Here is an 18,090-nt window from a genome sequence, read left to right as displayed (position 1 = left end):
TATCCTTAGTCTATCTGGTTAAATTTTATATCTAGCTGTATGAGACTGGTTATAATGCATAAGATAAGATCAGTTTTTATTTCAAAAAGCGGCTATCACAAGCCGAATTCGCACTAAACGTCAGTACAAAATTATAGAATTGCAATCAATAAAAGTCAATCGATAAAAACTCGTAAGTTGGCTTTTGCTTTCTACAATGTGGAGAAGACTTGTTTAGTCTAACTAAAGTATTTCTCTGCTTGAAGTTTTTTCCGATGGTTCTGTTTTAAACCTTGTTTTTTAGACCTGGCATTCTTTCCTTTCTGTGATTTAATAGAATCATTTAGAAAAGTCTAAGGAAATGTCTGGGATGGAAAGGAAGGCTGGGATGAAAGGCTAAGCGCTATACAGAAAAAAATATTCAATAAAAATATTATTCAATATCTTGAATTTGTTTAGCATAAGCATCGTTATTCATAGGTTTAAAGACAGTCAAAATTCTTTTTATGTTTTCTGATAACTTGTGGCTCAACTAGACAAGTCCTGTGACCATGCTGGCCTTGCATGATCTTGGAAAAAAAATTGCAAATAAAAGAATTTTGAATCCAAAACGAGGCTTACCTTCAGCCTTTAGAAAAGAAACAACGAAAAGACATGTGAAGAGCCATTTCTGTGTTCTGATACAGTTTGCTTTAAAAATTAGTTTCCGTATTAAGTATGCTTTTCCTGAAATATCTGTCTCGCCTTTTCGTTTTTATAGCACTTGGTATTTAGCAAGTGACATAGAGCGATCACAATTTCTGTCTCTCTGTCGGTCTTTCTGTCTGTATGTCCTTTTTTTTCTAGTTTGTGCACTTCCAGATAAGCTAGGATGATGAATGTTTGCAGGAGTATCAGAAACCTGACCAGATTAAATCAACAATAGTCTCTTCCCCGATTTGACCTTCTGAAGGGGGGGGGGGGGGAGCGAGCGAAGAATATATTTGAGAAGAGTTTTATTTGTCGATAAACCAAATGATTGTTCTTCTTAATTATTGCCTGTGGTCTAGGGGTATTGTTCTCGCTTAGGGTGTGAAAGGTCTAATGTTCGAATCCCCGACTACCCCAATTTTTACATGAAGAAGATCCGAAGCTAGATACGTGATCAATATAGCGATTGCTGAAAGTTGGCAGGCTTATTAGGGACCTGACCAGATTAAACTAGAAATTGTGGCCTTCTCAGTTTGACCATCTGGGGGGGGGGGATGGAAGGACGGTTAATTTGGAAAAATTAGGAAAATAAGAGGTATTTTTAACTTACAAACAGGTTATCAGATCTGAATTAAAATTGATATTTAGAAGGATATCGTGTCTCAGAGCTCTTATTTTAAATTTTCTTCGGACCGGTGAGATTGGGGGGAGTTGGAGGGGGAAAACGGAAATCTTGGAAAGCGCTTAGAGTGGAGAGATCGTAGAGAAATTTGGTGGGAAGAAGTTCTTGGCTCTTGGCTCTTCCAATCTCGTCACAAGTGCCATATGGGCTCTTGAGTCTTGTTTTCTTTTCAATTGGCTAAAAATCAGCCTCGCTTTGGCTACTTTAGCTTTTTTTTCGTCAAATTAGCTGCAATTGCACATGACAATTAAAACATATATCTATTATCTAATTGGGTTGAGCAGAAACTTCATAACCATCTGTACCTTTAAATATTGGAAAAATATTGAATTAGAATTTTTAATGGGAAAGTTCTGACGCGGGTATGCAGCTTTTAGTAGTAGTGAAAGCTAAGTAAAAAATGAACATAGGCCGGGGAAACAGCAAAAAATAGTAAAAACATATGGTTCTGAGCAGCTTAACACTAACAAAATGTAATTTTTCTCTAAAAACTCTATTATTTTGAAAAAAGAAAAGTCTTTGGTATTTGGAAAATGGAGAGTCTTTTTTTGGAAACTGCTGTTTTTAGTTATGAATGGGCCGAAAATGTGTCCAGGTTACAGTTTTATTATTTGGGTTTTCTTGGGTACTTCAAGCGAGGAAAGCTAAAAACAATGTAAATTCAGGTTAAAAACACATCAGTATTTTTTCTCTTTCATTCTAAATGACATTTCTTCAGTTTCCTATCGAACGCTAGACCATGTCCAAGACAAAATCTTCTGAAAACAACTATTTAATCCAGACAAAGGAAATGGGAGGTTGTATGAACACCGGGTTTTCCTTTATCTGACCTTCGATCCATTATTGACAAATGGCAGTCTCAAATTTCTATTTGATGCATTGGGAAAAAAAAGTGTGGGGGGTTGCCCTCCGATCACTTTTGACTCTTAAAAAATGAATAAGAAGTTTCAATTTCCAATCAAATGATACGAGCATCCCATTTAGAACCTTACATGCCTTCAAGGCATAACTTATAACGCTTGCCTCTGGGAGGTTGCGTCGAAACCGGAGTTTTTGTTTTTTGAGTTTTGAACTATTTTAAAAAATGGCTATCTCAGAAAATTTTTTCAGATGGTTTTGGGGAAAAAGGGCGTGAAGGGTTAAGGTATCTCAATTGACTTTTTAAAGTGAACTAGAACTTCCATTTTCCATACAACCGAGTCCTCTATGAAGTTTTTATGAGTTTCCCTTTCATAAGAACCATATACACCCCCAGGGCATAACTTACAACGCCTGCCTTGCTCACAGGGGTTGCTTACTTCCCAAACCCGTGTTCACTGGGTGCCGGTGCCAGGAGGCCCCGGGAGGGTGTCATTTCATCCTAGACAGGGTCCAAACTGACAAAAGTGGAAAGTGCCGGGAGGTGCCACAAGCGTGCCATTTCATCCTACACAGGGTAAAAACTGACAAAAGTGGAAGGTGCCAGGTGGGTGCCGGGAGGTGCCAGGTGGTTGAAAAATAATTGTTTCCTGTTTTTCTTGATCAGTTTAGAATTGTATGCATTTAAGTAAAGAAGCAATGTCGTATAAAATTGTGCCGACACAGAAAACAAAACCAGGAGATACAAATCCACCAGTTATCTTGCATCATGAAGGTAAGAATGATTTTTTGATTAAAAATTACTATTTTGGATTGGTGTTTGGGATTTTACCCTGTCTAGGATGCACCTTCCCTGCACCGTACCAGCGCATCTTGGCACCAGTAGCCGGTGTACATGGGTTTGGGGAGTGCGCAGCCCCTCGTCTCATCCCCAATTAAGGACTGAAACCTAAAATCTATCCAATCTTGGGCATTTTGAGTCGTGGGCATTTTGATTCGTGGGTATTTTGAGCCGTGGGCATTTAGAGTCGTAGGCATTTTGAGTTGTTGGCATTTTTCGTAGGCATTGTTATCGTGGGCATTTTGAGTGTTAGCCCGTAAACAATTACCAATGTAAAAAGCAAAATCTCCTTTAGACCGTTTCAACCCATTTAACCGTTCAGTCGTATAACCTGGAATATCAACCAATCAATCATTAATATCATATAAAATGTTTCACACAACCCGATTACTCTAAAGAATGAATGGGACTCACAGAAAAGGAATTTAAATTCATCAATAGACGAACAAAGGCCTTGAATATTCAACTGTATAACTGAGAGCTGACCGACCCCAACTTTTTCTTCAAACAATCTACTTCTATATTTACTTTCAATTTTATCAACGACCCCTAAATAATCGTCTTGCCGCATAATCCCATTTTCCACATTCAATATCTCTTCTAAATCTAACGGTTCTTTTTTTCAAAAGCTCAAGACAACCCAGGAGAGAAAAACCAACAGAACAATTAGATACATTTAATGTATTATTACAAGCCAGCTCAATCAAATGCTCGCCTTTGTCTGATTACGCCATGATTAGTACTTCCACTATGTCGGATTTTCAGCCCTCTCATCGGAAAAATAATAGTGTCGGACTTCATAATTTTGTCGGATTTTCAATAAGGAACGGATATTTTTCCTATTCAGAATGGTTCTAGATTTTTTTTCCTGAACAAGTATTTTCAAACTAGAAACATTCGTGGGCCGTTCTGTTAGTCATTTTTAAAAACCACTCACCTCTAGTTTGAGAAAGGCAAAACTTTTGAAAATTTGCACATATGTGCTTGCTGGTGCTACCAATTTGGGATTTAAGGAAAGTTAAGGTGAGACTTTTTGCCAGTATAGGATTGGAAAGGATTGATCAAATAACTTGGTTGGCTTTTGTCAACAAAGTACAAGAGAACTAGGCTATTATAGTTCTACTATGGCTACTCACAGCCACAGGTCCAAAATGTTGAAAAATTTGAAGAATTAGCCCACCAAAAAGAAGAAATCAATTGGGTCTTGGCCCTACTATATAGATTACAGTAGTAAAAGATTGATAAACCTGTCCCTCTTCTTGAAGTCAAAATTTCATTCTAATGAAGATTAGGCTGCAGCAGAGATATTACCTAAAATTGAGCCTGTGGAACACACAGAACCCTCATAGCTCTTCTATAGCCTACTGCACTACAGCCAATTAGAATTTAGTGGATTTTGGTCCAAGCAGGATACAATGTCTGGCATGGAAAATTGGACCTGTAATAGGGTAGCTACATAAACACCTAGTGGCATAAATTGACAATTTCTTCTAATAGAACCTTCTAAAAAATTCTTCTTCTAAAAAATATTTTGAAAATAGCCTACTGTTACATTCAGTACAATATTGTGTGTTTTTTAAAACAATCAGCAAGATCTCCTAGCTATTTAATATTATTTCTTAGATTTCAATGTGAATTTAGATGTAGATTAAATAAAAAAAAACTAATTTTTTTAGCTGAAAGTAAGGAGCAACATTAAAACTTAAAATGAACAGAAATTACTCCATATATGAAATGGGTTGTCCCCTCTGCAATCCCTCGCTCTTTACAATAAAGCTTTTAATTGTTTTAAAAAGTAGAATTGTGGCAAAGAGTCAAACTTTAGTGTAAAGAGCAAGAGATTGCAGAGGGGACAACCCATTTCATATACAGAGTAATTTCTGTTTGTTTTAAGTTTTAATATTGCTCCTTACTTTCAGCTAAAAAAAATTAGTTTTTTTTATTTAATTTCTAAACGTTTTTGAATTAATGCATGTTTGGTTTTGGCTCTCCGCACATAAATTATTAAAATGAAATTTGTATATTAATTCTTTTTTGGTTAAATGGCTTTCTCTTAGTTTTGATCAGACGATTTTGAGAATTAAGGGGTGGAGAAGGAGGCCTAGTTGCCCTCCAATTTTTTGGTTACTTAAAAAGGCAACTAGAACTTTTAATTTTTAACAAACGTTTTTATTAGTAAAGAATATATGTAACTTAAGAATTAACTTACGTAACAAAGTTTCATAACCTTATATTTTTATTATGTATACAAGGGGGTTTGTACCCTCGTTAATACCTCGCTCTTTACACTAAATCATAAGTTGTGTCCCAATTATTTAAGAATGACCCCTGAATCAGAAAGGTAGTAGAATAAATGGTTGAAATTACTAAAAATACTTTAGCATAAAGAGCTAGGTATTTATCTCCTCCTAAATACCTCGCTCTTTATGCTAAAGTATTTTTAGAACCCCTCATATGCGTAATAATCTCTGTTCGTTTTAAGTTTCAATGCTACTTCTTCCTTTCATTTGAAAAAAGTTTTCATGTTTATTTTTCATTGTTTTCTTACAGTAATGCTAGAGAATCCTGCACCCTTTTCATTGAATTTTTCTTCCCCCATGACAAATTCCTCCAAGGGAAGTTCCTCCAACATAGCCTCCTCTCCTCAGCCCCACCCCCAAACAAAATAAAATTCCCCTGAAAACGTCTGTACACTTCTCAATAACCATTACTATGTGTAAACACTGGTCAAAGTTTATAACTTGCAGCCCCTCCCCCAGGGATTGTTGGGGAGTAAGTCATCCCCAAAGACATAGTTATTAGCGTTTTCGACTATGCTGAACAAAATGGCTATCTCAAAATTTTGATCCATTGACTTTGGGAAAAAAATGAGCGTGGGAGCCTAGATGCCCTCCTATTTTTTGGTCACTTAAAAAGGGCACTAGAACTGTCCATTTCCGTTAGAATGAGCCCTCTTGCGACATTCTAGGACCACTTGGTCAATACAATGACCCCTGGGAAAAAAACAAAACAAACAAATAAACACGCACCCATGATTTGTCTTCTGGCAAAAAATACAAAATTCCACATTTTTGTAGATAGGAGCTTGAAACTTCTACAGTATGGTTCTCTGATGCGCTGAATCTGATGGTGTCATTTTCGTTAAGATCCTACGTCTTTTAGGGGGTGTTTTCCCCTATTTTCCTAAATAAGGCAAGTTTTCTCAGACTTGTAACTTTTGATGGGTAAGACTAAACTAGATGAAACTTATATATTTAAAATCAGTATTAAAATGCGATTCTTTTGATGTAACTATTGATATCAAAATTCAATTTTTTTAGTTTTGGTTACTATTGAGCCAGGTCGCTCCTTACTACAGTTTGTTACCACAAACTGTTTGAAAAAGCAGCTGAACTTGCCGACAAAAATTTACTGATACTAAGGAGGAAAAGTCAGCAACCTACAGCAGTAATAGGTCTATTGGACTATTACCTTGCTGATTATATTCTCATTTTCCCATCTAAATCACTTGTTGGGGTTCCCTATGCACCCAAAATCAGCTCAAAACTACCCAGTTTCATAGATTTCATTGAAGCACATAGTTCAAATTTGGCTACCAGATTGACAGAACCCTAAAGTCAGTAGCCTAGTTGAACATAGACATTTCCTTCTGTAAAATACTGTTTTTAAAAAAAAATTTAAATGCTTAGATAGAGAGGTTACTTTGGCCTCAAATCAAAGCATAAATGTAGGAGAATCACATTCTGATCTTCAAAAGCTGAGGTTTTATTATTATTTTTTTTTAAGTGGTTACCCTACCTGTAAAGCATTGAACCATCATAGCCCTACTGTATTTGTGAATGTTTGTGAAGATCAATTAAGAGACAGTGAAGATCTTTCCTTTTGAAGTAAAACATACTGTATTAAGATCCTTTGCTGTAATATAAATAGTTTGTTTTACTTATTAAGGCTGATTGCAGGAAGTACTGCCATGTCAGACAACTTTTTATCTTCCGAAAGTTCTGAAACTAACATTGAAACTCTTAGTGGTGAAGAAAAGTGAAAAAGAAGGGGAGAAGAAAGTGGCTTGCTAAGGACAAGTTTTCTGACAAAAAGCTTTCTGTTTGTATTGCAGTCAGTCTTTGTACATTTGTGCGCAATCAGCTGAGAGTGATGCCTTTTTCTCTTATTATTGATGAAACAACTGATTTGGTTGTGAGAAAACAACTTGCTATTACAGTTTTGTTCTGCAATAAGGAGTTTGAAATACAAGTAGACCTCCTAGATATGGTTGAGTGTTGTGATGGAAAAGTGGAAACCATTTTCATCCTTATTTGCAAGGTTCCTCAAGATAAGGATATACCTACAGAGAACTGGGTTGGATTCTATGTGGACACATGTAATATTTTGTTTGGCTATGATAACTCAGTTGCAAGCAGAATCAAAGAAAAATTCCCATCTGTGATATGTGTCAAGTGCAACAGCCATTCAATTCATTTGGTTGCTTTTTATGCTTGCAAGCAATTACCAAAGCAAATGGGAGATCTGTGTTGCACTGAATATAACCACTTTAGCATGAGTGCCAAAAGGCACTCTGAGCTCAAATTGCATCAAAAGGTTACTGACACCCCAGTCCTGAATGTGCTTGCCCCAGGTCAGACACATTGGTTGCCTCTTCAGATGTGCATTGACCAACTATTGCATAATTGGGATGCGCTTAGTAGCTACTTTCAGGGAGTAGCAGCAGAAGATGCCACTGACACAAATGACAAATGACATTGCAAGCCCTAAAGAAGCCACTGCTTTGGATTCAACTTAAGTTCCAACTCTATGCGCTTGAGCTGTTTCAAGATTTTAATCTTCTCTTCCAAAGCGAAAAGCCATTGTTCCACAAAATAAAAGTACAGGTGGAGATACTTTTGAGAAAACTGGCCATGAATTTTTTGAAGACTAGCCACATTAGATCAACCTTGCCTTTGAATCTCAACCCTTACAAAGCAAGTGAATATCTTCCAGTTGAAGATGTGTACTTGGGAATGGCAGCTCACAAGTCTCTTCAATCATTTCAGTCAGATCCAAGTACAAAAACAGATGAATGTGAAGAGAAAGTCATCTATGAATGTGCTCGTAAGTTATGTGTGGAAGCAGTGATGCAAATCAAGCAGTGATTCTCATTTGAGGACATACTGTTTGCATTGTGCAGAATCTTTGACCCTACGAAAGCTTTGGACATAGGTGCAATTGGTCTTCTGCAAAAGATTCTTAGGAAATATAGTGCACTGTTGTGGGATGAAAGAAAGATAGTAGAAGAATTACTGCTTTTCGACCTTCCAGCAGTGATGGATGTCTATGATTTTAGGCGTCATGTGGCTTCTATAAAAACGCCAAATGGTGTGCAGAGGTTCCCCAACATAGTCAGTATTGTGCAGTATCTTCTGACCTTGCCATTTTCAAACGCTGTTGTAGAGCAGTTCTTTTTGACCTTGAAAGACATTAAAATAGATCATAGGAATTTGTATAAAAGTGTGACCCTTACCACTATCCTGCAGGCCAAGTCTAGCATGAAAAGAAAGAACCATGACTTAGATGTTGATGCTCCTCTCTTAAAACAACTAAAACCTCTTAAAACAATGCAACAGCAGTCTAGTGCAACTGCAACTTTGATTTAAGCTAGACACAAATGAACAATATAAGAGGGTAAGGAGCATAAGAAAAATATAAGTTGCAAATATCTCTCCTAAAATCAATTCAAAAACCCTGCTTTGTATTACTTTTTCACTGTTTCAGGTGACTCGTACACAGCAAAAATTGCTGAGCTTAAGTCAAGAGCTGAAAATAAATAAACTGTTCCTGTGCTTTTGGCATCAGCCTTATGTTGCTCATTTGTGCATAGCCCCATGGACTTGTAATATCTACAAGGCCAGACCTACAGCGCTTTTTTCTTATTGTTTTGAAAAATTGGATGTTGTTTTGAACTATGGCCAAAGGCTACTGTAATTGTTTAAATTATTAATGTGGTTTTTGATTCCAGTTTTGATACCAAAAAATGAATACTCATGTGATATCATCACCTCGTTTCAGTTTCTTGGCCAGATTGTCAGTTCCTACTATCAATGTCCAAGAACCCGAATTGGCCTAGCCCATAAGGCCCATTAGCCCATGGTCCACAGTGACCCAACCGTAAAGATCTTTGTCAGCGCAAGGAACTTCTTGCGCGGCTGCTTGCAAAAAGAAGGACACAAGCCTTCTTCCCGCAAAAAGAGCAAGGAATCAACGGGTCAATAAATTTGTTGAAAATGAGAAAGTTCATTCTTGAAGTTGGAATTTTGCCAGATTTTTCGGTTTGAGTCCGACATTTGTTGGATTTCGGACAAGTATGGTGTTGGAAAAATGGTCGGATTTTCTGCTGTTGGGTGTCTGAATTTTCAGGATTTTTAACAGACCAAACAGAAATTTGGTAAGAACAAAGTAGAAGCACCTGCCATGATAGCCTGGATATAATCGTGGATTTAGTATTAGGGATAGGTGACGCCAACAAATTTTTAAGCGAAAACATAAGAAAGAAGACACACGCACACAAAAAAGCACTCTTAAAAATTGACAAGAACGTATAAGTAAAGACAAATAAGATTAAATGAATCAAAAAAGAAAAACGTTACAAAAAAAACATTTTTTTTACTAGAATAAAAAATAACACAGGAAAGACGCACTGAAAAAAAAGAAATTGAAAGATGACACACAGTGTACAATAGACCTGATTTTTCATGCAGAAGGGTCTCTTATTTTGTAAGCCAAATTTTGACTTGTAATTTTGACAAAAACCAGAGGAACTTTTCCAAAACTATTTTGTGATTGTGATGTGTTGTTCATTCTGAACTGGTAAGTGCTGTCAGTTTCCAATATATTGCCACCTATATTTTGGTTGAACACACCAAGCAGAGTAGTATTGAGACTCACTCCTGGTTTCTGCTTTATTCCTTGGATCACAAGACTGTCAAGTAGAGCATTCTGGTCGTATCCATCCAGCTTTAGTTCAAGTCTTTCAATTTGCTCTTCAAGGTTTTCAATTTCAGTCATAAGACTTTTAAGGGACGGTTTGATACTCTGATACTTCGGATAATATTCTAGCAATATATCATCATAAATTTTACTTGTTATTGTTTGACTAGCCTGTCTAAGAATGCTTCTGTTGTCTGTTAATTTCTCAACTATCTTATGGCTAATATTGCTATCAAGCCTTAGCTTAGTTTCTGCAAGGAATTGTTCCATTGCAGCTAATTTTTCTAATATTGCAAAATCTGGTGATTTCTCTTGGATGAGTTGGATTAAGAGCTGCGAAGTTTCTGGAAACAGTTTTATAAATTTCTGGTGTTGTTTGAACTTCCTCAAATGCTTTTTTGACCCCCTTTGTAGTTTTCTTAGCGGTTTCATCAGAATGGTTCTTGAAAGATGCTAAGCTAGCTTAAATGACTTGGTGTTCAGTATTCGATCCATAGCAAAACAACAAGTAGCTAGTGCCTCCTTAAGCATCAGCACTAACTTTTAGGACTAACCTAGCTGGCCATAGTAGGTATTCCCAGGAATTTGCTAAAACCAATTCAAACTGCTTAAATTTGGCCATCATACAATTAAATCAAACAAAGGATCAAACAGATGTATTTAATTTAAGTTGTACAGGCCCAAGGAAGTAGCCACGATCTCCTTGTTGCAAGGTAAATGAAAGGTAGATCAACAGATTAAAAACTTATCAAACAGTTCGTGGTAACAAACTGTAGTAAGGAGCGACCAGGCTCAATAGTAAACAAAACTCTTAAAAGCGGAATTTTGATACTAAAAGATACATCAAAAGAATCGGAATTTCATGTTGATTTTAAATATAAGTTTCATTAAATTTAGTCTTTGTCATCAAAAGTTACGAGCCTGACAAAATTTGCCTTATTTTGGAAAATAGGGAGAAACACCCCCCAAAGTCATGGAATCTGATCGAAAATCACACCATCGCATTCAGCGTATCAGAGACCCCTACTGTAGAAGTTTCAAGCTCCTATCTACAAATATGTGGAATTTCGTATTTTTTGCCAGAGGACAGATCACGGATGCGTGTTTTTTTTTCAGGGGTCTTCGTAACGACCAATTAGTCTTAGAATGTCGCAAGAGGGCTCATTCTAACGGAAATGAAAAGTTCTAGTGCCCTTTTTAAGTGACCAAAAAAATTGGAGGGCACCTAGACCCCCTCCCACGCTCATCGTTTACCCAAAGTCAACGGATCAAAATTTTGAGATAACCATTTTGTTCAGCATAGTCAAAAACCATAAAAACTATGCATTTGGGGCTGACTTACTCCTCCAAAGTCCCCGAGGGAGGGGCTACAAGTTAAAAACTTTGACCATTGTTTGAATACAGTAATGGTTATTACGAAGTGTACAGACGTTTTTAGGGAAATTTTTGGTTTGGAGGGGGGAGGGGGCTGTGTGGGAGGATCTTTCATTGGAGGAGTATGTCTTGGGGGAGAGAAATTCAATGAAAAGGGCGCAGGATTTTCTAGCATAACTATGAAAAAAAACAATGAAAAAATAAACATGAGAAAGGTTTTCAATTGAAAGTAAGGAGAAGCATTAAAACTTAAAACGAAAATAGATGATTACGCATATGAGGGGTTCTCCTCCTCCTAAATACCTCGCTCTTTATGCTAAAATATCTTTAGTAATTTCAACTATTTATTCTACGGCCTTTCTGATTCATGGGTCATTCTTAAAGAATTGGGACAAAACTTAAGCTTTAGTGTAAAGAGCGAGGTATTAACGAGGGGACAAACCCCCTCATATACATAATAAAAATATAAGAATATAGAAGTTTGTTATGTAAGTTTATTCTTAGGTTACGTATATTTTTTACTAATAAAAACGTTCGTTAAAAATTAAAATTTCCAGTTGCCTTTTTAAGTAACCGAAAAATTGGAGGGCAACTAAACCTCCTTCCCCACCCCTTATTTCTCAAAATCGTCTGATCAAAACTAAGAGAAAGCCATTTAGCCAAAAAAAGAATTAATATGCAAATTTAATTTCAATAATTTATGTGCGGAGAGCCAAAATCAAACATGCATTAATTCAAAAACGTTCAGAAATTAAATAAAAAAAACTGTTTTTTTTTTAACGGAGAGTAAGGAGCGACATTGAACTTAAAACGAACAGAAATTACTCCGTGTATTAAAGGGGCTGTTCCCTTCTCAACGCCCCGCTCTTTACGCTAAAGTTTTTTACTGTTTAATAAAGTAGGATTGAGAGAAAGAGTCAAACTTTTTAATGTGACCAATAGTCGCATTAAAAGAATTGTATTTTTATGCTGATTTTAAATATATAAGTTTCATCAAGTTTAGTCCGTCAAACGAGCCTGAGAAAATTTGCCTCATTTTATAAATAGGGGAAAACACCACCTAAATGTCATAGAATCTTAACAAAAATCACACCATCAGATTCAGTGTATTAGAGAACGCTATTGTAGAGGTTTCAAGTTCTTATTTGAAAAAATGTGGAATTTTATATTTTTTGCCAGAAGAGAGATCACGGACAGCTGCGTGTTTATTGCGAAGATTTTGTCTAGGAGACTTAGACCAAAAAATCCATTTTTTCTTCATTAAATATTTTTCCAAAATTGACGCGAATTTTATGAATATTAACTTGGGGTCGTCACAGGGATGCGAAATTTTGACACTAATCTGTTGAGTGACCATAAGTCGCTAGTTTAATCTGTAAAACAAAATTAGAATATGTAAAGTGTACTGAAGTTGACGGAAGTCAACTTCAGTTGCGAAGATTTTGTCTTGGAAACTTAGACCAAAAAATTCATTTTTTCTTCATTAAATATGTTTCCAAAATTGACGCGAATTTTATGAATATTAACTTGGGGTCGTGACGGAAAGTGAATCTTAAATTTGGATTTAGAATGCAATTCTGACTATAGAGAAAAGTTTTTTTTCTCGGCTATCGAAATAGTCTTTTAATATAAATGTTGTGCGCTGTAGATTTATTCATGGGGGGGGGGGAGTAATGTGCCTTTATGACCGAGTAAAATAAGGGTACTTATGTGTTATACGGTACTATGTGTTATATATCATAATGCATTGCAAACTAGCCGGTTATTGTCCTATCTGATTATGGCAATCCAAATTCTCAAGTATTTCCTATGTATAATACATTAGTATCAACATAAGTATCAGTATATGCCCATAGTATACATAATTTACTGATACATAAGTATCAGTTATATGCCCAACGTGTGTGCATGTGGAAAAGAAACAGCCATTAATTGAATAATTTTATTTGTATGCAGTAGATAATCATATTAAGCAAGTAAGTCGGCTAGTCAATGTAAAATTACAAACCTATGTAAAGATATGTAGAAGGTGTATAATCCAGATAATAAAAAAAGAGGTGGAAAATATAATTTCTGTTTGAAAGGCAGTTTCCCCCCCCCCCCACGTATACACTAAAAATCTCTAAAATTGGGATACCATACAGAAATTCTCGGAAACACTGTGAAGGTCTCGGAATTTTTTGTTAGGGGGAGAAGAATATGGGCCTGAAGGGTATCCCTTTGCATAAGAGCCGGCCAACATGTCGCAGCTTTGCTAATGTTTCATGTTCAAATGATCTAGTCATTGATAATTTGTATACTGTAATTCGTGATTCTTTAATTACAATTGAGGAATTGATATGTTTCGATTGTGTATGATTAAATGATATTGAGACACAAATATCGTAGTAAATCGTGTCTATTCGACGTTATTCAGCATTTACATTACATGGTTCTAAGTTTAAAACTTCTTTTAATTCGATTTTCTATTTCTGTCGAGTATACGTCACAAATCATGCCATCCGTAGAATTCTAGGCTTTTTGGCTATTTCTGAGTAAAACGATAATTTTTAGCTGTCAGTATGGTGTGTAGAGTCATGTGTAACCCATGGTAAAAAGGGGGGTAGTGAACCCCTGATCAATCTTGACGCTTAAAAAGACGCTTGATCCTAGAAATTGCAATTGCTTGAGTCCTGTTTCCATTTCCCCATAGTGTTACATAGTCAGGGCGAACTAGGCACAGCTTACCAAAGTTTGCCACAAAATGACAGGGGGTATCTCGCCCTAACGCGGTGTTTGTGGCTTTAAACCAGATGGTAGATATTGGGATGTTCCTTAAATAAAATTATAAGCTCCGTGTCTTCCCTTTGGCTGTCATGACTCTTCCATCACGGTCAATTGATGGGGAAAAAATCAAAATTTTAAAAGTCCTCCTTGGTAATTGTTTAGTTTCGTCAAAAGCTATCTAAACTGGAAACTATGCTTCTTTGAAGCATAGTTTCCATACAATTACATTTATAAATGTTAATTCTAGAAGCGCATCCATTTATGAATGACTATCCTCCTCCATGGGGCAAACTAAAAATGCGTTAGGTGGGCTTGTTTACAGGTAACATTACCTATAGAGCGAAGCGTATTTGTCCTCGAACCCCGCGGGTAGTGGGGCGAGGTCTGTATTCTACATTTATTTAATAAATATAGAATACGGACTTCTCCCCGCTGTATCACTTTATATCACTATATTCTAGCAAAAATACATAATTAATTTTCTGTAGTGGTGTAAAACTAAAGTGATATATTTATAATCATTACATTATCGACCAGGACATATTTATCTTACCCTCAAAGGTATTAGAAACAAAACAAAAATAGTGAGTTTGTATTCGTTTTAGCCCAATATTGCAAATCAGGAATCCAAAATGGGCAAACGGACCACAATAAGTTGCAAGCCCCTCCTCGACAAAGATTTGTTCTGTCTGACTGTTGAATGTCACTTTTTCCGCTTAAATGATTCGACTTTCTAAAGTGTCTCGGATTTCTAATCTAGATTATTCCTTTCAGTAACTTCTTAAAAATTAAGTTGCTAACCCCTTGGGTCCTTTTGCTTTAAATAATCTTGCTACAATCTTGCAATATAAGCTTTGCAATATCCTCTTTCCTTTAAAGTAGTGGAGATATTCCCTGTCTACTATCCTGATTTTTCAGGTAGATTTAAGGTAGAAAGGACCAGTCTAGAAGACAGTATTCCTCTGAATTAAAAAAAATAAAATAAAAATGCTACTATAAAGATATATGTATAAAGATATAAAAATATCTAATTGTAATTTTAAGTTAAATCAACGCTTTTCTTTTTAAATTTAAAAAATAATTTTATAGATCACTGAAATTATAAATTCAGATTGAGCTTGATCAATCCCGATTTGAGGGTAGATCCTTGTGTCTTCTTTTGGGCTTTACAGACCAAGTCCAATAAAGTGCAGTCCCATTTGGAGGGGGAAAAGGTGGAGATAGATGCAAGGGGCTCCACCAAGGCTATTAACCCATATCCAAATATTTCCTTCACTTTACACAACTACCTTTTAGATTGCGAAACCCTTATCTCTAATTTTACAATATATTTTTAGGTAGAAAAGGCTAGACTCTTTCAACGAAATTTTTGAACGGCATCTTATAAACAGCTGTTCAATTGGGTGATGGGACAAGTTGCATTGTGCATTAAAACTGGAAGTGATTCCAAAGTGTCAAATATATGACAAGAAATTATGTTGATTTAATGAATTAATAATTTTATTACCGAATGTAATTTTAGTAAAATGTTATATATTTTAGAGGGGAATATAAATCTCAGTCTAATTCAAAGTTCATTCTCACTACATTTCTCTCTTTTTTAGAACAAACCTTTTAGTAGTGTTCTACAATTTTTTGTTTAAACGCTAATCATGTATTACTTTTGAAACACTCACTTTTTATTTATAATTGTTACGCTATCTTTAATTTATTTTTCTCTTACTTTAGAGATAATGAGTTCTACTCTGAGCAATTCTGATGGTGTAATTCAACCAAAACTCTTAGGCCCAAAACTAATCGTCGTCGTGAAAAGGCTGAGAGACAAGGCAATGGAAGAATTAACTGCTGGGATCTGGCGTTGTGACTTGTGGGAAAACAGAGAAATCATTTTTGATGCTGGATCTTCATTTTGACTCTGGCTGTGAAAAACTTTCACCAATCGAGTGCAATGTCTGCCCTGCGGTATTTCGTGATTACAGAGACTTTGTTCCACATATTATGGAACACCAAATGGGAGAAACAAGACGATGCCCCATTTGTTTGTGTGAATGTATTAGTGATATAAAACAACATCTAATTATAAAAGGCCACTTTTCATCGACCCTGTCAGAAGTAAACCTACTGAGAAATACATTGCTAGTGGATTCAAAGAATCTGTCCCCTAACGGTTGCTCAAAGTCACATGAATCAGAAGCGAAAAGCTTAGAAAATCGGAAATATTTTCTAATAGTCACTTGCTCCATAAAAACCATCGAAAATTAGAAAGATATCCAAAAACAAATACGAGGAAAAAACTAGATGAGTGTTATGTAGGCAAGAAGTGCTTTTCCCATTCAAGAAATTTGATTAGGCACCAGAGCGTGCAAACAGGTGAAAAACCGTTTAAATGTAACGTAGATAAAAAAGGCTTTTTTCAATCAAGCAGTTTGAATCTGTACCAAAGATTCCATACTGGTGGAAAACTGTTTAAATGTGGTGTGTGTAACAAATACTTTTCCAAAAACGGCGATTTGATTAAACACCGGAGAACACACACAGGTGAAAAACTGTTTAAATGTGACGTATGTAACAAAGGCTTTTCTCAGTCAAGCACATTGATGTCGCACCAGAGATTGCATACAGGTGAAAAACCATTTAAATGTGATGTATGTAACAAAGGCTTTTCACAATCCAGTGATCTAATTACACACCAGAGAACAAACACAGGTGGAAAACTGTTTAAATGTGATGTTTGTGAGAAATGCTTTTCTGAAAACGGGAATTTGATTAAACACCAGAGAACACACACAGGTGAAAAACTGTTTAAATGTGATGTTTGTAAGAAAAGTTTTTCTGAAAATGACAATATGATTAAACACCAGAGAACACACACAGGTGAAAACCGTTTAAATGTGACTTATGTAACAAAGGCTTTTCTAATTCCAGCCATCTGATAACACACACAGGTGAAAAACCGTTTAAATGTGACGTATGTTACAAAGGCTTTTCTCAATCAAGCAGTTTGAATCTGCACCAAAGAGTACGGGATATTTGTTAGAAGGAATTCTCTCAAGTGCTTGAGTGCCAATCAAGTATTTCATACACGTGAGACGAAAAAGTAAATTTGTGGGTGTGTTTTGTGGTTGAGGTTTGAGATATAAAATGTATGCAAGTATCTACTGTTATCAATATAGTTTTTTTTTATGTCGTTTATAGCGTGGATATTCAATAGGACAGTAGCTTTTAATCATTGTTCCGGTTTTCCTCTTATCCCACTCAATTAGTCTGCATCTTTCTTGTGTTTTTTTTTAATCTATTCTTTGTTTATATATTTTAGCCTTTGTGTAATTTTTGCAATGAAAAATTTAAGTTAGTTTGTTACTCTGTCATTAAAAAAGAAGATTTTGGTTTTTTATTGTTGTCATTTTTAAATAAGTATGTAAAATTTAATTTGAAACATATTTATAGTTTAGCAGGGATTTGACTCAGGAAGGTTTCACCCTATCTGGAGATGGTTCTTACTATTCAAAATGAACTTAGGTCACGACCTAAAACATTATGACTATATTTATCGTCAAATTTATTCATTATATATTAAGAGGCATTTAGAAATAAAAATGATAATCAATTAGCGTTTTGAACATGATTAATCATTTACTTGATGGGCCCTGGATCCTAAAGCATCTAATACCTGAAAAGTGAAATTATACAACATTTATTAATAGATTATTTTTAACACCTTAACTTAAAACAAAATATCTGCTGTCAAATGTGGACTTGGACGATAATTACAAATATTTCTAGCAACAAAATCGGAATTTTTGTAAAAGCTACAAAAAAATACGAGAAAGAGATAAAACAAAATGTGAAATTATTCCCAAATTATCCTTTTAATTTTTATTTGATTTTGGGTAGATGGGATTAAACGTTTTACAACCCTTGT

At 35.6% G+C, this 18,090-nt stretch overlaps 1 long non-coding RNA gene across 2 annotated transcripts in view; it reads left to right on the top strand.

The window, feature by feature from the left end:
* Positions 1-18,090, top strand: part of LOC136027644 (uncharacterized) — a 77,950-nt gene that overhangs the window by 29,695 nt on the left and 30,165 nt on the right. The window contains exon 1 of one of the 2 annotated variants that reach the window (XR_010617649.1): positions 3,966-4,073. The exons of the other annotated variant lie outside the window; for it this stretch is intronic. This is a non-coding gene — a long non-coding RNA (uncharacterized LOC136027644). Of the gene's footprint in view, positions 1-3,965; positions 4,074-18,090 lie in introns of those variants that run through there. 2 annotated transcript variants of the gene reach the window in all.

Source organism: Artemia franciscana, chromosome 5, assembly GCF_032884065.1.
Source record: "Artemia franciscana chromosome 5, ASM3288406v1, whole genome shotgun sequence".
Classification (NCBI taxonomy): Eukaryota; Metazoa; Arthropoda; class Branchiopoda; order Anostraca; family Artemiidae; genus Artemia; species Artemia franciscana.
The sequence above is the reverse complement of the archived record's forward strand: the minus strand, read 5'-3'. Positions and strand labels throughout refer to the sequence as shown.